The sequence below is a fragment of the Centropristis striata genome, chromosome 19 (assembly GCF_030273125.1).
Source record: "Centropristis striata isolate RG_2023a ecotype Rhode Island chromosome 19, C.striata_1.0, whole genome shotgun sequence".
NCBI lineage: Eukaryota > Metazoa > Chordata > Actinopteri > Perciformes > Serranidae > Centropristis > Centropristis striata.
The window spans coordinates 31,372,700-31,390,313 of NC_081535.1; positions in this window are offsets into that span (position 1 = coordinate 31,372,700).

Consider the following 17,614-nt stretch of genomic DNA (forward strand, 5'->3'; position numbering starts at 1 on the left):
AGAGACTAACAGCCAGGCTGCAGGCAGTGAGAGAGAGTTGGAGACACTGGCCCTCATTTATCAAACGAGCGTAGAAACGAGCGCAGATCTGAGTGTATATTTCATTCACGTGTGATTTATCAAACGATTGTATCTAATGTGGAGGCTCGAAACGAGCGTCATTTAAATGTCACACCCTAATATATATATATATATATATATATATATATATATATATATATATATATATATATATATACACTACCGATCAAAAGTTTTAGAACACCCCAATTTTTCCAGTTTTTTATTGAAATTCAAGCAGTTCAAGTCAAATGAACAGCTTGAAAGGGTACAAAGGTAAGTGGTGACCTGCCAGAGGTAAATAAAAAAGGTAAGCTTAACCAAAACTGAAAAAATAATGTACATTTCAGAAATATACAAGTAGGTCTTTTTCAGAGAACAAGAAATGGGTTATTGTTCATGTCTTTGTAAGTCATTTTGTGTCTTTTTTTGGTCATTTTGTGTCTTTTTTTGTCATTTTGTATCTTTTTTTTGTCATTTTGTGTCTTTTTTTAGTCCTTTAGTCCAACATAAAATGTGATTTTGAATCTTTTTTTTAACTTTCAAAACACTATCATGCTCAATAAAGAATTTTAAATGTTGCAAATGTGCATTAATTTCAGAGTACACTGAGACATTAAACTGCATAATTTTCAATTAAATTCTGGAAAAGTTGGTGTGTTCTAAAACTTTTGACCAGTAGTGTATATATATATATATATATATATATATATATATAATACCCGATTCAGATGACTCGCCTCCAGAGTTTACGACACCGAAGGGCGCAATACGGCCAAAAAGAGGATTTTTCCCCCCTAAAGCCAGCTTTGTTAGCAAAGTGCACCGTTACAAATAACAACAAGAGCGCAATACACATTTTACAGAAATACGCAGCAACAGAGGTTTATGAAATAAAAGTATTTATAGTTATAAACTCAAACAAGTTCACTGAATATTTTAAATTCAGAGCACAGACTTAAACGTTTTCACAGTTTTTTGGTTGAAGGAGAATGTTTTAAAGTAGGTTTTAATTAAAAAAGAAGAGGAAGAGACATCCCGCGGGTAGAAAGGAATGAAATGTGGTGATGTAGCACCATCACCTCATGTTATGTGTTTTTAAGCATGCCATGGTAGCTGGGTCCCTCTCCCCTGGGTCCATATTTATTTATTTTTTTCATACATGGCCCTAACATGCCGTCGTAGTAGACGATCCTGGTGATAAATTAATTATTTAATATCCCAGAACATGATTGTGTCCACTGAACACCGGCCAATATTTTATTAGGTTGGATGATTAAGGTAAAATGTAAATGATGTCACTCAGATCAAAGCTACACTCAGCAATGATCAGCCTCACGTGGGACTGATGGAAATGACAAACGATGTAAAAGTGTTTCTTGCTGACTACTGTTGTTGTTTTTTTAACTATAATAATATCCATAATAAATCTGAATGGAGGAAATAGCAGATCACGAAAGGGAAAAAAACTTCTAAAGCGATCTTTCTCTTAATTTATTAGAAATGTAGAAATATGTTTGTGGTCTTTTTGTTGTTCAGAGTCACAATAAAACAGATTTTAACTACATGGTGAATCATATAAATAAAATATAAAACTTGTGGTGACACACTTTAGTTTAATCTGTGATCTGTCTTCACTCCGGTTTGAAACTACAGTGTTGTGATGTATAACATCAGTCTGATCAGCAGCAGCGTCTAATCAATAACCGATGTCCAGTCAGGGGGCGGGGCCACCGCTAAAAGACTTCCGCATAGGATGCTCTCATGTATCCTCGCTTGTGCCTCCTCCGATATGCCTCCTCTATCCTCTGTCCTCCGAGCACAAATAAGAGCTCTGGAACGGTCGTAAAGATGGCGCACACGAAAGAACTTCAGGTTCAAGCGAGGATAGAGGACAGAGGAGACATCAATCAATCAATCAATATCCTTTATTTAACCAGGTAAAATTCACTGAGATTAAAATCTCTTCTTCAAGAATGACCTGGCCAAGAAGGCAGCACCATGATAAAATAAGAACAATCAACCACAATTCTCATACACCACATTCAACATCAATTAAAGTACATACAAGATCAGGGACAAGACTATATGAAGATTGAAATGACATAAAATAGAAGACATGGGATGTACCCTGAGTGAACACACCTGGGCCCCGTTCCAGGTAGAAGGTTCAACAACCTCTGAGGTCCCGTTCGCACGAGGACGCTCGCGGGTAAAAACGACAAAATATTTTATCGGAAGTGCCTTTCGTTTAGACGGTGACAGCGTTTTGGGGGCTTAAAGACGCAAAAATCTGAAACCACCCTCCAAAGTGGAAAAGTTAAATCCGCTCCGCCGTAGCGTGTCGTCTACACTGACAAGACGCAGAACTCTGATCTGATCTGCTCACGTCACGTATGTGTTTACGTCACATACATGCTCCAGTACAGGAAAATAAACAAATGTGGGATTATTTCCATGCGTCGGACCTTCAAGCTGCTCTGGCAGCTCTAATAAACTTACAGGAGTCTTTCCACCAAATGTACAGGATATGTACAGATAGTATTAGTGAACAGAGAAGGATCTGGAATTACCTCCATCACATTTTGGATGCAGCAATTCGTCGGAGGCGAGCCAGACGGCTGTGAACGAGACCTGGGAGATCTAGTGATGGTGGAGAACTTTGTGGAAGGAGTAGCTGATGAAAATGTGTGGCGTGAAAACTTCTGCATACCCAAAGATGCTCTTATGGCTTTAAGTGATGCCGCCTGGCTGCATACAATCGAATTTCACACACTTTTGCATCCCCGTATGCAGCAGATTTCCTCCCGAAAATGCTCGTCTAAACGAGGAATAAAAAGTGAAGACGTGACGCCACTTTTGCGTCTTCTCTTCAGACCGTCCTCGTGTAAACGTAGCCTGAGTCTATCCATGAACTCTGAGTTGATTAACCTTCAGATGGGAAGTTCTGAGCTTCAACTTCCAGAAAAGCTGATGTGAGTTAGTTCAATCAACTCAGAGGAGGTTCACTCTGAGTTACAGACGTGCACCACTACTATAAAAAGGATCATTACAGTTTTTCTCAGTCGCTTTGGTGCATTTCTCACATCACTCTTAACATTTGGACAACAGTTAATGCATTTCTCAAAACAATTAGTACAAACTGCAAAACCTAGTTGATAACCTTCAAAAGCGTGTCACTTGCTCCAAATGGATAGTTCATTTCTCAACAGCAAGTATTCATGTCAATGAAGGTGTCAGTGTCATCAAGATGAAAAGTCCTGACACCATGTTTATGAACAAGAAAGTCAAATGTCTGTCATGTTTTCATTATGACAGTTTACTCTGGAAATGTTTTCCAATGCAAAAAAGTCAGATCTTGATGACGCTAACTGAAAATGCTCAAGACAGACTAGATACTATTTGCACAGCCATTTGAAAACTACAGTAAAGTTACACATTACTGTATTTAGTGAGGTAACGGAGTACAACACACTGAATATGTATGTTTCACATTTTTATTGTATTTTCCAATTATTTTCAATTCCAATTTGTTTACAGCATTGTGCAAAATGACAAAAACACTTTTATTTACAACAAACAAACTCCCTTTGTACTGTGCACAGTCCAGTGTCACAGTGTTGTAGAAATGGTCCACACTATCTCCTGCTTGGTTCATATATGTTGTAATGTGTGATGTAATGTGTTTATGGGTTTATGGATTCAGGTCGGAGTGATAGTAGAGAAGTGGCTTATCATTGGTTCAACTAATGCTTCACACAGCCCTTCATCAGTCTCATCAGTGAAAGCTGAGGATCAACCAAGAGAAATGTATACATGATTTGATACAAGATTTTAAAAAATGTATAAAATTTGTTGGAATGAATGAGAAACTGCTACTATGATGAGCACAAATGACTAAATGTTGTGGAGGTTGAACTAACTGTTGTGCAAATGTTAATAGTGATGTGAGAAATGCACCAAAGCGACTGAGAAATACTATAATGGAGCCGCAATATTACAAATCACCATGGCAACAGCTAAAACAAATGGTTGAATTGATCCTCGCATGGACGTACAGTGAGTAAGAACATATTTTAGATTTTTTTTTTAAAGCAACACATTGCAGCTGCAAAGGAGAGAGAAGAATTAAATTTAATCACAAGTATAATATTACAGGTGAAAACCTGCAAAATGGTATAGAAGCTAAATTTTATTAATTTAGCTGTAATACTGCTGGTGAAAGACGGACGTGGATCAGCTGAAAATGAAATATAGGAACATAGTTCAAACAGGTAAGGCTGAGGTGTATTAGGCTTATTTCTTTTGAATCATAATTGACTGATTTAAGTAAATATAATTCAGTGGCTATTTCAATGTGCAGCAGATGTTTCAGGGTCACTTTCCTTTTCACTCTGCAAACTACAGCTTTTCTGATATGCTCTGCATCGCCAATATTATAATTAGAAAAACAACTCTAAAAGAAAAACACAAATAATTAGCTCTGATGTGAGACCACGTCCATGTTTTTTATGTTACAGAGTATGCTGTTGAGATAAATTATAGATGTGAGGAAAAACAGTAACGTTCCATAAGGAAACTATCGGGCATTCAGCACATGAATTCAGGTTCTCAGATCCCAACATAAGGCTGCGAATAACCTCAGCTCCTTATCAACAGGACAAAAGAAAGGGACACCCCATGACAGCAGCGAGCTGCTTCAGGATCAGCAAAAGTAAGGAGAAGGAAAGATGAGGGATTTTGTAGAAAACCTACATATTAATTTGCAGAATGTGAAAAGAGCCCGAGTCACAGTGGAGGGTTCAAATACAGACACATGCATAAAAGTGTTAACCTTACACAGTCATTGAGTAACAAACTAATATCCAAACAGGATTGTGATTCTGACTCACAGTAACCTGCTGATTAATGTGTTTCGGTGCTTTGAATCAATGTGGAAATGAAACGGCGTGCATTGCAAAAAATGCAACTTGTATTTTTTGGCCTAAAACAGTGATTTAAGTTGGTAAAACTTGGAAATATTTATTATTGACATTTAGGGCAATAATGTAAGTTAGCACAGCAAAGGAAGCCAGTTGTCTGCTCAAAAACAAGTTTGTGAGTTGTTGTTACTTATATCTTTAAGTTGGGGTTCACAACAAGGGACAATAGTTCTGCTAACTCTTATTTATTTTTTGTGAAATGCGGGAAAGCAGTGAAATTCATTAGCGAAAGCTAGCGGCTAACTGATGCTAGCAGCTAACTGATGCTAGCGGCTAACTGATGCTAGCCGCGCTGCTTGTTACAGCTACAAGAGTAGCCAGTAGCGTATCAATGCTAACTCAAAATTGTGGCCGCAACATTAGCTGACCTTCATAGCGGCATTACAATCGTGCCAATTCAGCACATTGCAGAAGTTAGGATTAAAAGTTATTACAATGTAAAATTATAAGTTAGTACAACTTACAGATGAGTTGACAAAAATCAGAATTCTCTCAAAAAACTCAAAAACAAAACTTAAAATATTTAATTTAATTGTCCAACTTAAAATTGTATCGAAGTTTGTTGCCTTGAAATTTTGAGTTCACCCAACTTTTCTTTTTTTGCAGTGTGTCTGTCTTTAAAAGAGGGCATGCTGAGAGAAACCAAGAACTTGTTGAAGAAAACCTGCTCTCTAGCAGGTTAGGTTCTCAGAGTCAGTTACCGCGGCAACCCAGCCAGAGCTGAAGTTACATCCCTTTCTGGAACGGGAAACCCAGAGTTTCCCTCATTTCAGGGTTAACAAGCTCAGGGTTTTCAGACAACCTGCTACTTGGAACGGGCCCTGCTGACTGAGAATTTCTTTTTTGTATTTGTAAATAATGGGATGTTTGTTTTTGCTGTCCCAAGTCTTTTTCCTATTTTTCACAGTTTTTGTTCTGTAAATAAAAGCACCTCAATCTGCTTTGCGACTCAGGCTATTGATTGGCCCTCAAACAGTGAACCAGCCTGTTTAATATGTGACACTTACTCACACACACACAGAGCGCTGTCTGTGTGTGTGTGTGTGTGTGTGTGTGTGTGTGAGTGTGTGTGTGAGAGAGAGAGAGAGAGAGAGTGTGTGTGTCAGCAGGATTTACAGTCACATGAAGCCTGAAAAGGATTTTTTTTTTATTATTCACATGATGAGATGAAATGTGACAAGCATCACAACACTGTGAGGAAGACGCCAGAATCAATGTGCAACGTGAAGATAGCAGAAAGAAAATGTGAAATATTAGGACAACAAAAACAGAAAATCCAGTAAAAACACTCTGATGTTCTGTGGCCATAAAGAGTCTGAACAGTTACAGAGAATATTTATGACAAGCTGAATCAGCAGCTTTTCTCCACATCAGCAGCTTGTTTTTTGTTTAAGAACACTGACAAGTTTTCATGATGCTGACTCGGATCACAACATTTAGTTTGTGGATCCAAAAATTATTTTACAGTGTTGAGCTGAAAGATTCTCCTTGTCTCTGTTCGTCAGCCTTAATCAGGTAAAAAAATGTAATATGCAATTTTTTTTTAAAATGTTTGCAAAACAAAAATTGTTTGCAAATGCAAAAAAAATATTTGCAAATAAAAGCATTTGTTTGCAAAAAATTGGAACATTTTTTTAAATTAAAAAAATGCAGCAAATCGAGTCCTTGCAAATACATTTTTTTGCAGATTAAAAAAATTGTTTGCAAATCCAAATTATTTTATTTGCCAAAAAATATGTAATATAACTTTATTGCATTCTGGACTGTGGTTGTGTGTGTCCCATGCATAAACTGGATATAAGCAGTCAAGTCAGTTTTATTGATAAAGCCCAAAATCACAAATCACAGATTTGTCTCAAAGGGCTTTACAGACTGTACATGGTCCGACACCCTCTGACCTTTGACCCTCACAGCGGCCAGGGAAAAACTCCTCAAAAAAAGAATAGTGAACATAGTCACCATCACCCATAAAGCATCAAGTTCGGAGTTGCATTCTCTGTGTTAGCGACCTGTCAATCACAAGGTGGCGGCCCAAATCATACTCTGCTTAGTCGTGTGTTTTCTTCTAAATGGGACCATTATTTACCGAGTTAGCATCTTACCATGAACATTTCTACTGATATATTAGATCAAGTGAGAAGTCATCTCATTTTTTCCGATGAAATATTTAACTTCATAAAAAATTCTGTCTTTCAACGGACACAATAATAACATTCTAGGACATTAAATGACAATTTCATAGGATGCAAATATTAAATAAATAATATAAATATGTCCCCACTCTTCTGCAGGACACAGTTCACAGTAACTGGCTTTAGAGAGAAAACACTTTTTTAGTGCATGTGTGTATCTGTGCACACACAAACAGCTGTTAAAGTGACTGACAGCTGATCCAGCTGTGATCCGCTGCCGCCATCATTAGAAACGGACGTCGATTCATGTGACGATTCGAAGGGAAGGACGTCTCGATGCATTTTACACTCGTCAGAGCAGAAGGAGGAAACCAGCCTGTCTGTGGTGAGTCTTCATACCAGGGTTGCAAATAGACTTTACTTTCATTAATCATTAATCTACTGATTTTCTTCATAAGATTTGTTTAGTCTGATATACTTTGTCAGAAAAATTCCGTACTCCAAGGTGACATTTTCAGATCATTTTCAATTTTCTTTTCCCAGTTTATGAGCCACTTAAAATGTGATATACTCGCAGTCAAAATGGAGATAAAGCCGGACAGATTCTCACCTTCAGCTTGTATAAAAAGCAGTGTGATGTTTAAGAGATCATATGAGGGCGAAGTCTCAGTGGATGTTTACAGTAGGTGGAGCACTGTGACCTGAGCACCGGCCTGCAGCATGAACACTTCCTCTTTCTGTCTGTATTACAAGAGGCTGTTATTTAACTAAACTTGTGCAAAATAAACTTCATTTTACACTACTGTGTATGTGTGTTTCCAGTATTACTGGTTTACCTCTCAGACTTGAGAAGATGAGTTATTCAGAAGAAGAAGAGGACAGATCAAAGTTTCCAGTCTCCAGCTGTCCCTCTATGAAGAGTGACTGGAGTAAAGGATTTCTTCCAGACTTCAGTATTGAACCTGGACCCTCAGACACAAATTAAGAGACTATTTCTACTGTAAACTCACCTGAAGATGACTCTGCTTTTTATATTTTCTGATAATATCTAGTCCACACTGTTGTTTTATAATTTTATGAGTGCTGTAGTCTAGTGCAGTAAAGAAATACAGCCGTGTGTGTGGTGGTTCCTTTACTTAAGAGAAACCTCGGCTGTTCAGCGAGGTGTTAGGTGCCCCTTATATCTGCAGCTATTTTGTCTTTTTGTACAGTGCCTATATTTTTTTTCATGTGATTTTGTCTGTTATACTATATGTCAGAACAATACTGTACTCCAAAATGACGTCTTCAGATTGTTAACTCTGTTGTTTCTGAGCCACTTAACATGTGAAACACCCTCAGTTAAAAATGGAGAACAGCGACAGTGTGAAGTTTGTGGCTTTTAATCAAACCTGACACAGATTCTCTTGACTTCACCACAAATGTTGACCTGAGGACTGGCCTGCAGCATTAAGACTTCTTCTTTCTTCGTCTGTATTACAGCAGGCTGTTATTTAACTAAACTTCAAAATAAACTTTATTATAGACTACCATGTATTTGTATTTCCATTGTTATTGGTTTACCTCTCAGACTTGAGAAGAAGAGGACAGATCGAAGTCTCCAGTCTCCAGCTGTCCCTCTATGAAGAGTGCCTGGAATAAAGGACTTCCTCCAGGGTTCAGTAATGAACCTGGGCCCTCAGACACAAAGTAAAAGACTTTCTACTGTGAACTTACCTGAAGATGATGCACTTGAGTACTGTAAAGAAACACAGTAGAGTGCAGTAAAGCAACATGTGGTGGGATAACACTTAAAAATACTTCAGAAGATGATCTTTTTGAACACACTTTTTTATTACAGAAGTCTGAACGTCACAGACTACAGACTGATACTAAACCACAAGATCAAATGTGTGTGTTTTATACATAGACTGTATTTAAATAATGGACGTAGTCACCGTGACGTCACCCGTTGGTTTGTGGCACGTTGGAAGCCTCGAGTTCATCGTTACACTCGTCGCCATCTTGTTTCCGATACGCGGAGCAGACCATAATTGGACTGTGGAGGAGGAGAGGGATCTGACCTCTGACTCCTTGGAGTGTCTGTTAGTCCAACCAAACGCTGAACAAGACATTTTTACTGAACAAAACGTTCAAATGAACTGTCATTAAGTGAAAATACAGTGAAAGGGTCAAAGTTATGAGACCAAATCGGTAAACGTCCTCTTTTCTATCTATATAACGTAATATATAATAGTCTGATCCACATAATTTATTTTTATTCAGATTGAGGGACTGCAGTTTGTCAGAGCATCTTGTGAAGGATCCGAACTGCAGACTGGAGACTCTGAGGTCAGTAAGAGGACTGAATCAGTTCATGCTGGTTCAACAGTGTTGTAAAAACACAGGGAGGTTAATGTGTAACTCACATTGAGGTTTACTCATGGTGTGCAGTTTCTCCTTTTCTTTATCTTCCATTTCTTACATAAAATGTAAGCTGACAGTGCAAAGCCAAGCAACAGTTCAATCAGCTTTTAACAGACATGTAATTTTACAGTCGTCGTTTTCCTGTGATGTTTTCGATCCAGACTAATGACAATATTCCTCTCATACAGCTCAGAACATTAATGTGATGTAAAGTGTGAGATCAGTTGGCTCGTCTCAGGATTCTGAAGCTGGCTGACTCGAAGAACGAACAGTTCTTAAAATTGATCCATAACTTTTGAGATTGTGTTAATCTCTACAGGGCCAATGGGAGGAAGATCACAGCTGAGAAACCAAAACAAAGTAAGTTAACCCATATTCATATTCAAGCTATTGTTTATGATCTTATTCATTCCATATTCAAATTTTGTTGGAGCCGTTTGGAAAATATCGAATAAATGTTTCTCATTTCATTCCAGTTTTCATTATTCTTTCTCTTTCACTTCTTCTCTCCGTCAGATGACTCTGATGACTCTGACTGTGGAAGACAAAAAGGTGAGAGGAGCAGCTGTACAGTGTGGAGTTTATTTTATAAAATGTGATTATTTTGTACCAAGCAAACAGAGGCAGGGGAATCGTGATTTTGTGTTGATTGAACTTAATTTCTATGAAAGAAATACAAGTATGAAGTTTCATACAAGAAATCCTATAAAATAAAATATTATTCAGACTCCTTTCATGTTTCATCAAGTTGTGATTCTCAACTAGAGTCTGTTGTCTGTCGAGAGCTCGTCAACAAACAGTACAGACGTGGACAAACAGACTCACAGGTCAGACATGGATAGAAGGCAGAAAGGCTTTGCACCCTGCTCAACACCAGAGAGTGAACAGGATGAATCATGGAAACCATGGCTGCGTTCATAAAGTTTCATATATTTCCTCTTTCATTCACTCCGACACTGATTACAGCTTATTACTTATTCAACAAGGTGCTGGCCTGAACATTACTAGTGATTTGGGGTTCAGGTGGCTTGAACTAAACAGCATTACAACTATGACAAGCTAACAGTGTTTCACATTAGGTGCATTTCCACTATAGTGGAATACTCGCAATGAGCCGGGCCCCCCTCGCCAAAACGGACCTGACACTCTGTGCACAGTTAGCGATGCCGGTTTGTTTACCATAAGCGGCGACAGACACAGTTGTTGTGCAGCTGTTACAGCAGATCAGCTTCCATCTCGATGTCTCCTTCCTTATCATTTTTCTTTCGTGTCTCCCACATAGACATACATATATAATTGTATATATGTCTATGGTCTCCCGTGTTAAATCAGTTGCGTATATGACATCATGTTTGAAACTGTCGCTAAGTGATTACGCAACGATCGAAAACCACCTCCGGAGTCTCGTAAATCCCTCTGGGGCCTATTTTTGCAATGGAGATGCGGCGAGTGAGCGGCCATATGTGAGTGGCCATAAACTTAAACTTAACATAAACTTTCCCAGTGGCCACTCTTTACCCTGATGGAAACACAGCTTTTGTTACAGCTAGATCCCTAGTCACCTTTAGAGCTAATCAAACATGACGAGACTAATTCACACTAATCAAGTTTCCCAGATGTTACTAACAGGTTCAGACTTGAGCCTCCTGCAGCCACCTGATATCAGACCTATGACAGACGGGAATATAATATGTATATCTTCTCTTATGTACATTAAGGGACTGATCTCATATCATTCTTTATTTAGGCTGCATGTTATTTGCAGCACATTATTGCTTTAATGGAACAAAAACCCACTCCTGGTAATGTTGAGGAATATGAACACAGTATAAAAGTTTCCTTATCCATCAAAGGAGAACACAGAGCAGATAGAACTTTGAAACAGATACTTCAATAACAATATAGTAAAGTGATTGTTGGTTAAAAACACAATATTTTTTTTCACTTCATCAATAATATAAATTGAAGTGATAACTTTTGTTGGCAGTTTCCAACAAATTTCTGCCTGTTTTCTGCACAGCGTCTGTTAAATTAAAGTGGGTTGTTGCACCTTAAAGTAATTTCTTGAAAGCAGTCTTATTGTACACCATTTTCAGTACACCACCATTTCATATAAGTCATTGTTTATATTCTTACAATATTTAATATAATATTTTAATCAGAACCTTCTATCCTTGAGTTAATTACATTACAATTTGAAAACTTATGTAATGCCATTTTAAACAATAATAAATATAAAACAAGAAATGTAAAATAAATAATTGAGGCAATACATGTATAAATATGATCTTGCATAAGGAAATATAAAAGAATAAAAAGTGCCCTTTTAAAATAAATAAAACAAATGTATTTATTGTCATTGTTACCTGGTTTATTTATTTAGATAACAATATTGACTAATTTATATATTTATATTTATTAAAGTATTTATTACTTGTTTTTATTTCAAAGGCATATGGAATTATGTATATATTTTCTGGTTTTCTATTTTTTTTAACCATATTGACTCTTTTATATAGTTATAGTTACATTTATTCATATATTGTCTTATTTATTACCCAATTTATTTTTCACACATGCCTAAAACTTTTTTTTTTGTGAAGCAGTTATAAAAAACTGTGGTCATACAACTAAATATTAGTTAAGTGATTCACAGGATTGCTAAATTCACATATAGTTTGTACAAAATATTTTTATGTTTGTAAAGTCAATTAATAAAAATCAATTCATGTACATGCAATGTTCTTACAAATATGTCACTGTATCTTGCTAACATAATGAGATGTTTTAGGTGTAATTTTAAACTATGACAGTTGGGCGTAATTATAAAGACATTTAAAATTATTATCACCTGCTTACAAAGAATTTTGGGCGTAATTTCAAAGAAGTGACCAGATAATATTCACCCAGCTGTCATGAAATTCTGCAGTAATTTCAAAGACATTTTTTATTTTTTAAAGTTACTTTCCAATTATCACCTAATTACCATGACATTTGCTGACCTGCAAAATGTGTGTTAGCATCATATTGATTTACACAAACTAAATGTGTACGAAACAAGCATTAAACATGTTTATACTGTCCGGTTACATAAAATAACACACCTACCAACCAATTTAGATCCACTACCCTCAGGGGAGTCAAAAGGAGTCAAACATCAGTTAAGAACACGACATGTTTGTGTTTATTTCTTTTATACGTTCACACTTACATAGGTTTGTCATTGGTACAGCTTGAGGTTACTATATTTTCAGAATTTTGCTACAAAAGCAATGTTCCTGGTAAAAAGGAATGTGAAAGTGACATATGTTTGTATAACAATGTTTAAAAATAATAATACACAGTGAAAGTACGTGATGTAAGTCAACCTGCTCCTCTCTCTTCATTCGCTCTCACACTGTGTGTGTGTGTGTGTGTGTGTGTGTGTGTGTGTGTGCGCACGAGCACCTGCAGGACAAAGTGACAATGTGTCTGTGGGAAGAAAATATGGAAACATGAAATCCAACATGCTGCAGGTTCATCGTGTGTGTGTGCTCTGTGATCTACCTGATCCTTTGCTGCCGCCCGGTGGACAGAATCCGTAACAACAAGCTCTCAAAATAATATTTAAAAATAAATTAATATTAAAAATGTTATTAATTCCCCGATTATTCATTTTTTTCATTCATTTCTAATTTATCATATTTATCATATATTTCCAATTAGTATAGTATTAAGTATGTATTTATTTTATATAAATACTTTTTTTGTTAATTCATTGTTGTTGTTTTTAGCATTTTTTCTTTATACATTTTTATGCAGTAATGTGTGTTTATTTTTATGTTTACATTTTTCAATTTATTTAGTTTTTATTTATTTATTTTTAATGAATAAATTAATTCGTTTTTTTAATTTTAAGATTTATTTTCATTGATTTATATATTTCTTTGAGTGTGTTTCCACAAATTGAAAAACAAACAGGGGGAAAAAATAAAATGGATGGACTGAAACTCTTCAGGTGTTTTGCTTTAAAAAGCTGTTCTGAGTGAGAACTGTCACTGATAGAGGATACAAGAATACTCTGAGATTCAAATGACTTATTAAGATCAGAAAAAGAAACAGTTTGCAAAATATAACTAACAGAAGCAGAACCAGAGGGGTGTAGCCTCTTGCATAAACCACCACAAATAGACACAAAACAACCACAAAGAAACACAAAACAACTACAAAGAGACAGACACAAAATAACCAAGAAGAGACACAGAACAACTAAGAGAGACACAAAACAACCACAAAGAGACACAAAAAAACAACAAAGAGACACAAGACAACCACAGAGACACATAACAACCACAAAACATTCACACAGACACAAAACAACCACAAAGGTAAACAAAACAACTACAAAGAGACACAAACAACCACAAAGAGACACAAAACAACAACAACAGACACAAAACAACCACAACAAGACACAAAACTACCGCAAAGAGACACAAAACAACCACAGAGAGACACAAAAAACAACAAAGAAACACAAGACAACCACAAAGACACACAAAACAACCTTAACCAGTGACAAAACAACCACAAAGAGACAGTAAACAACCACAAACAGACAGTAAACAACAACAAAGATACACATAGCAACCACAAAGATACAAAAACAACCACAAAGAGACAAAATTAGTGCTGTGACGTATAATAGGCCTACTAAAAGACACACAATAACTACAAAGAAGTAAAACAACCACAAACAGGCACATAATAACCACAAACGGAGACACAACAACAACAGACACAAAACAACCACAAACGGACACAAAACAACCACAAAGAGAAACAAAACCACGACAAAGAGACACAAAATAACCACAGAGACAAAATGATCGCAGTGACAACCACAAAGAGACACAAAAACAACCTCAAACAGACACAAAACAACCTCAATCAGACAAACACAAAAACAAACAGACAGACTTCTTCTTAGACAGGAGTTAATAGTTTTGCTTCTCTTGTTGTTGTGTTGTTTCTGTTTTTATGAAATGTTTCTTCCAGTTCTGATTGGAGATTCTGGTCTGTTTCTTGCTGCTCACATTAACTCTGTGTTTTTTAGTTTATTGTAACTGTTTTTGTGTGTCTGTGTTGATGCTGGTGTGATCTGGTTCTGTGGGTGTTTGCTGCCCTCCAGCGGCCACATGTGGAAACTACAATGTCTGATTTAAAACCAAGAAATTAAGGAAAATAAAACAAAATACACACCTGTCTCCTTTATTTAAGATCTCTGAGCAATCAGATCATCAACATAAATATAACATCCTGTTTCTAAATGTAGTGGCCACGTGTTTTCCTCCTGACAGATACAGCTACATCATTTACACCATTAAACCAGTGATAGTAAGTGATTGAGTTTTCTTTCTTTCTTTCCTTTCGTCAGTTAACTTCTTTTTTTGTTATTTAGTTACAGATTATAATGTTTACATGCAGCTTATAAAATATTGCACTTTGTTATGAATTGAATACTGCACTGGACTGATTTATTGATTGATTGAAACCTTTATTTATTTATTCATTCATTCATTCATTTTTATAATAACAACGTCTCGCCATTGTAATGGCATTTACCAACAAATTAAAAAAATAAATAAATAAAAACTCTCTCTACAAACTAACTAAACTAAATACACATCCCACAATAATTCCAATCAACATAATTAAATACAGAAAAATAAAATAATAAAAATAAATCATAATAAAATGATACAGAAAAGATATATAATAATATAATATAAATTAAATAAATACAAAACTTTAACTAAGGGGTTTAATTAAGGCTGTTTTTCTTTTCTATTTAAAAAAAAACATGTTTAAGTCATTTTATGACATATTTATTTTTATTTTTAATCTTGCCGGAACTTTAAAAACGTTTGTGTATATTAAATTGACCCATGATCAAAATATTAAAACAAACATATTCACTAATATCTGGTATTATGTTATTAACCAACCACTTGCATCCTGTCCAGGGCCGGTTCATATTTTATGCACACTTGTTGTGCTTAGCACTCTTTAAATGCAAGCTAAAAAAAAATATTATACATTATGATATTCTACTTTCATTGGACATTTTTTTTACCCTACATCTGACCTGATTATTGATATCAAACACTAACTGATATTTGAATATTTTAACCCTTTATATGCCAGGTTTCTGTCATGATGCCTCCATGTTTATAGACCTGCTGCAGTCAGCTGTAAATAATGTTTTTGTTCTGAGTTTATCATGTCTCATCTTTGATGTGATTCAGATGATCCATGTTTAGATTTATTTCAAGCAGTTCATGCTTGTGTGTATGGATTGTGTGTATAAGTCACATGTTTTTTTGCTGAATACGGTCAAAATGATACAATCTGGGGGAAAGTAGTATAAACTAGAAAATTTCCTCCAGGGAAATTCTGAAAGGGCCACGGGGGCTACTGCCGGTGTGTGTACACTATGATGAGATTCTTCAGAGATTTCAAACAATTAATACTAGTAATGTTATGATACTATATAATATACAAGGAGCACACCTACAACAAGCATTCCTTTTCAAATATTTATTTATACAGCAACCTATGCCCTTTAACCTCAAAATGTGTGTGTGTGTGTGTGTGTGTGTGTGATTCTCTCTTTCTGTGAGAGATGGATGAAAGGATGAAAGCAATCAACAGAATTAACAGCTGTGGAATGTTCCGGCACAGTGACAGCAGCCAGAGGTGGACAGACTGGAATTTCTGGCCTCGAACAGAAAGCATTTTTGGCAAAACCATAATACCTATCATTGATCCGACTTCACTTTGAGCGTCCTGAGTTCTTCCTCAACAGCTACATATGTTTTTTGTGAAAAATTAAGAAATAGCTTTGTAAGAGCAATCTGAAAAACTGTTAAATATGCTGTTCTACAGAAAACTTCCTGCGTTTTTAATATGGGAGTCAATGGGGCTGTTGGTGCGTGTTGGTGCCGCATCTGTGTGTCCTACGCCCAAACTAGAACTCTGACAGCTTTACCAGAGGATTGTGAGTGAGAAGACACATTTTCCTACGTTTCTATGTATAAATTATTTCTGTCGAGTGGAATTTGCAGCCGCGAGCGCAGTTTTCAAATAATTTTTTGACCGTTTTTTCTCTCCCTCTACACTCTGGCGATGATGTCACACACTCTGACACGAACATTCCATACAATACACACCCATTATAATCTCAGAATTTCTCCAAAAATGATCATGGTCATTGAACAGGGATTGATAAAAAACTATATGACCTATCGAAACGTGGATTAATACACCAATACACAAGACTTGTGTCTACTGTTTAAAGTTTAAATGGAGTCTCTAGGTGAAGTTATACCGGAAAAGTAGACGTTTGAATATCTCCAATTATTGTTCTTTTTTGCTGATTTTTTTAGGCTGTCCCATTTACCTCAATGCAAAATTTTGAGCAGTTTTTCGCGACTTACTTCGCTCCCGATCCCGATCAAACCGCACGTTTTGATTTATAATTTGCAATTTGCAGGATGAGTAAAGTGGGACGAAATTGTGTCCGGAAGAGGAAGAAGAAAAAATCCACAGTATAACAACAGTGCTCGGTGCAATTGCCTCGTGGCCCTAATGATCAATTCCAAGACCACAGACCAGATTGACACCCAGATTTAATAAAATCATGTTTTATGCTTTAACGTAAGTGGTTTGAATGTGTTTCATTGTCTCAACCTGAAGAGTAACTATTGTTCGTACACTGTGTATTTTTTGCCTTACTGCAGGAGCTAAGCTGGATATAAAAAGAGCAAAGAAAAATACACAAATGCATGAACACAGCCAAAACTATTAACACATGAAGAATGAAAATCATGTAAAATGCGTCAACTTGCCCTGAGGGTTAAATAAATACCCAACATGTTTATTAACTATGTAAATTAAACATTACTCTAAAGAGTTTACTGCCCGTGTTTCTTGCTTTAGTTTTTTCGAGGGGAACCTGAACGCACCGCAATCATCAAACATTTATTTCTTCAA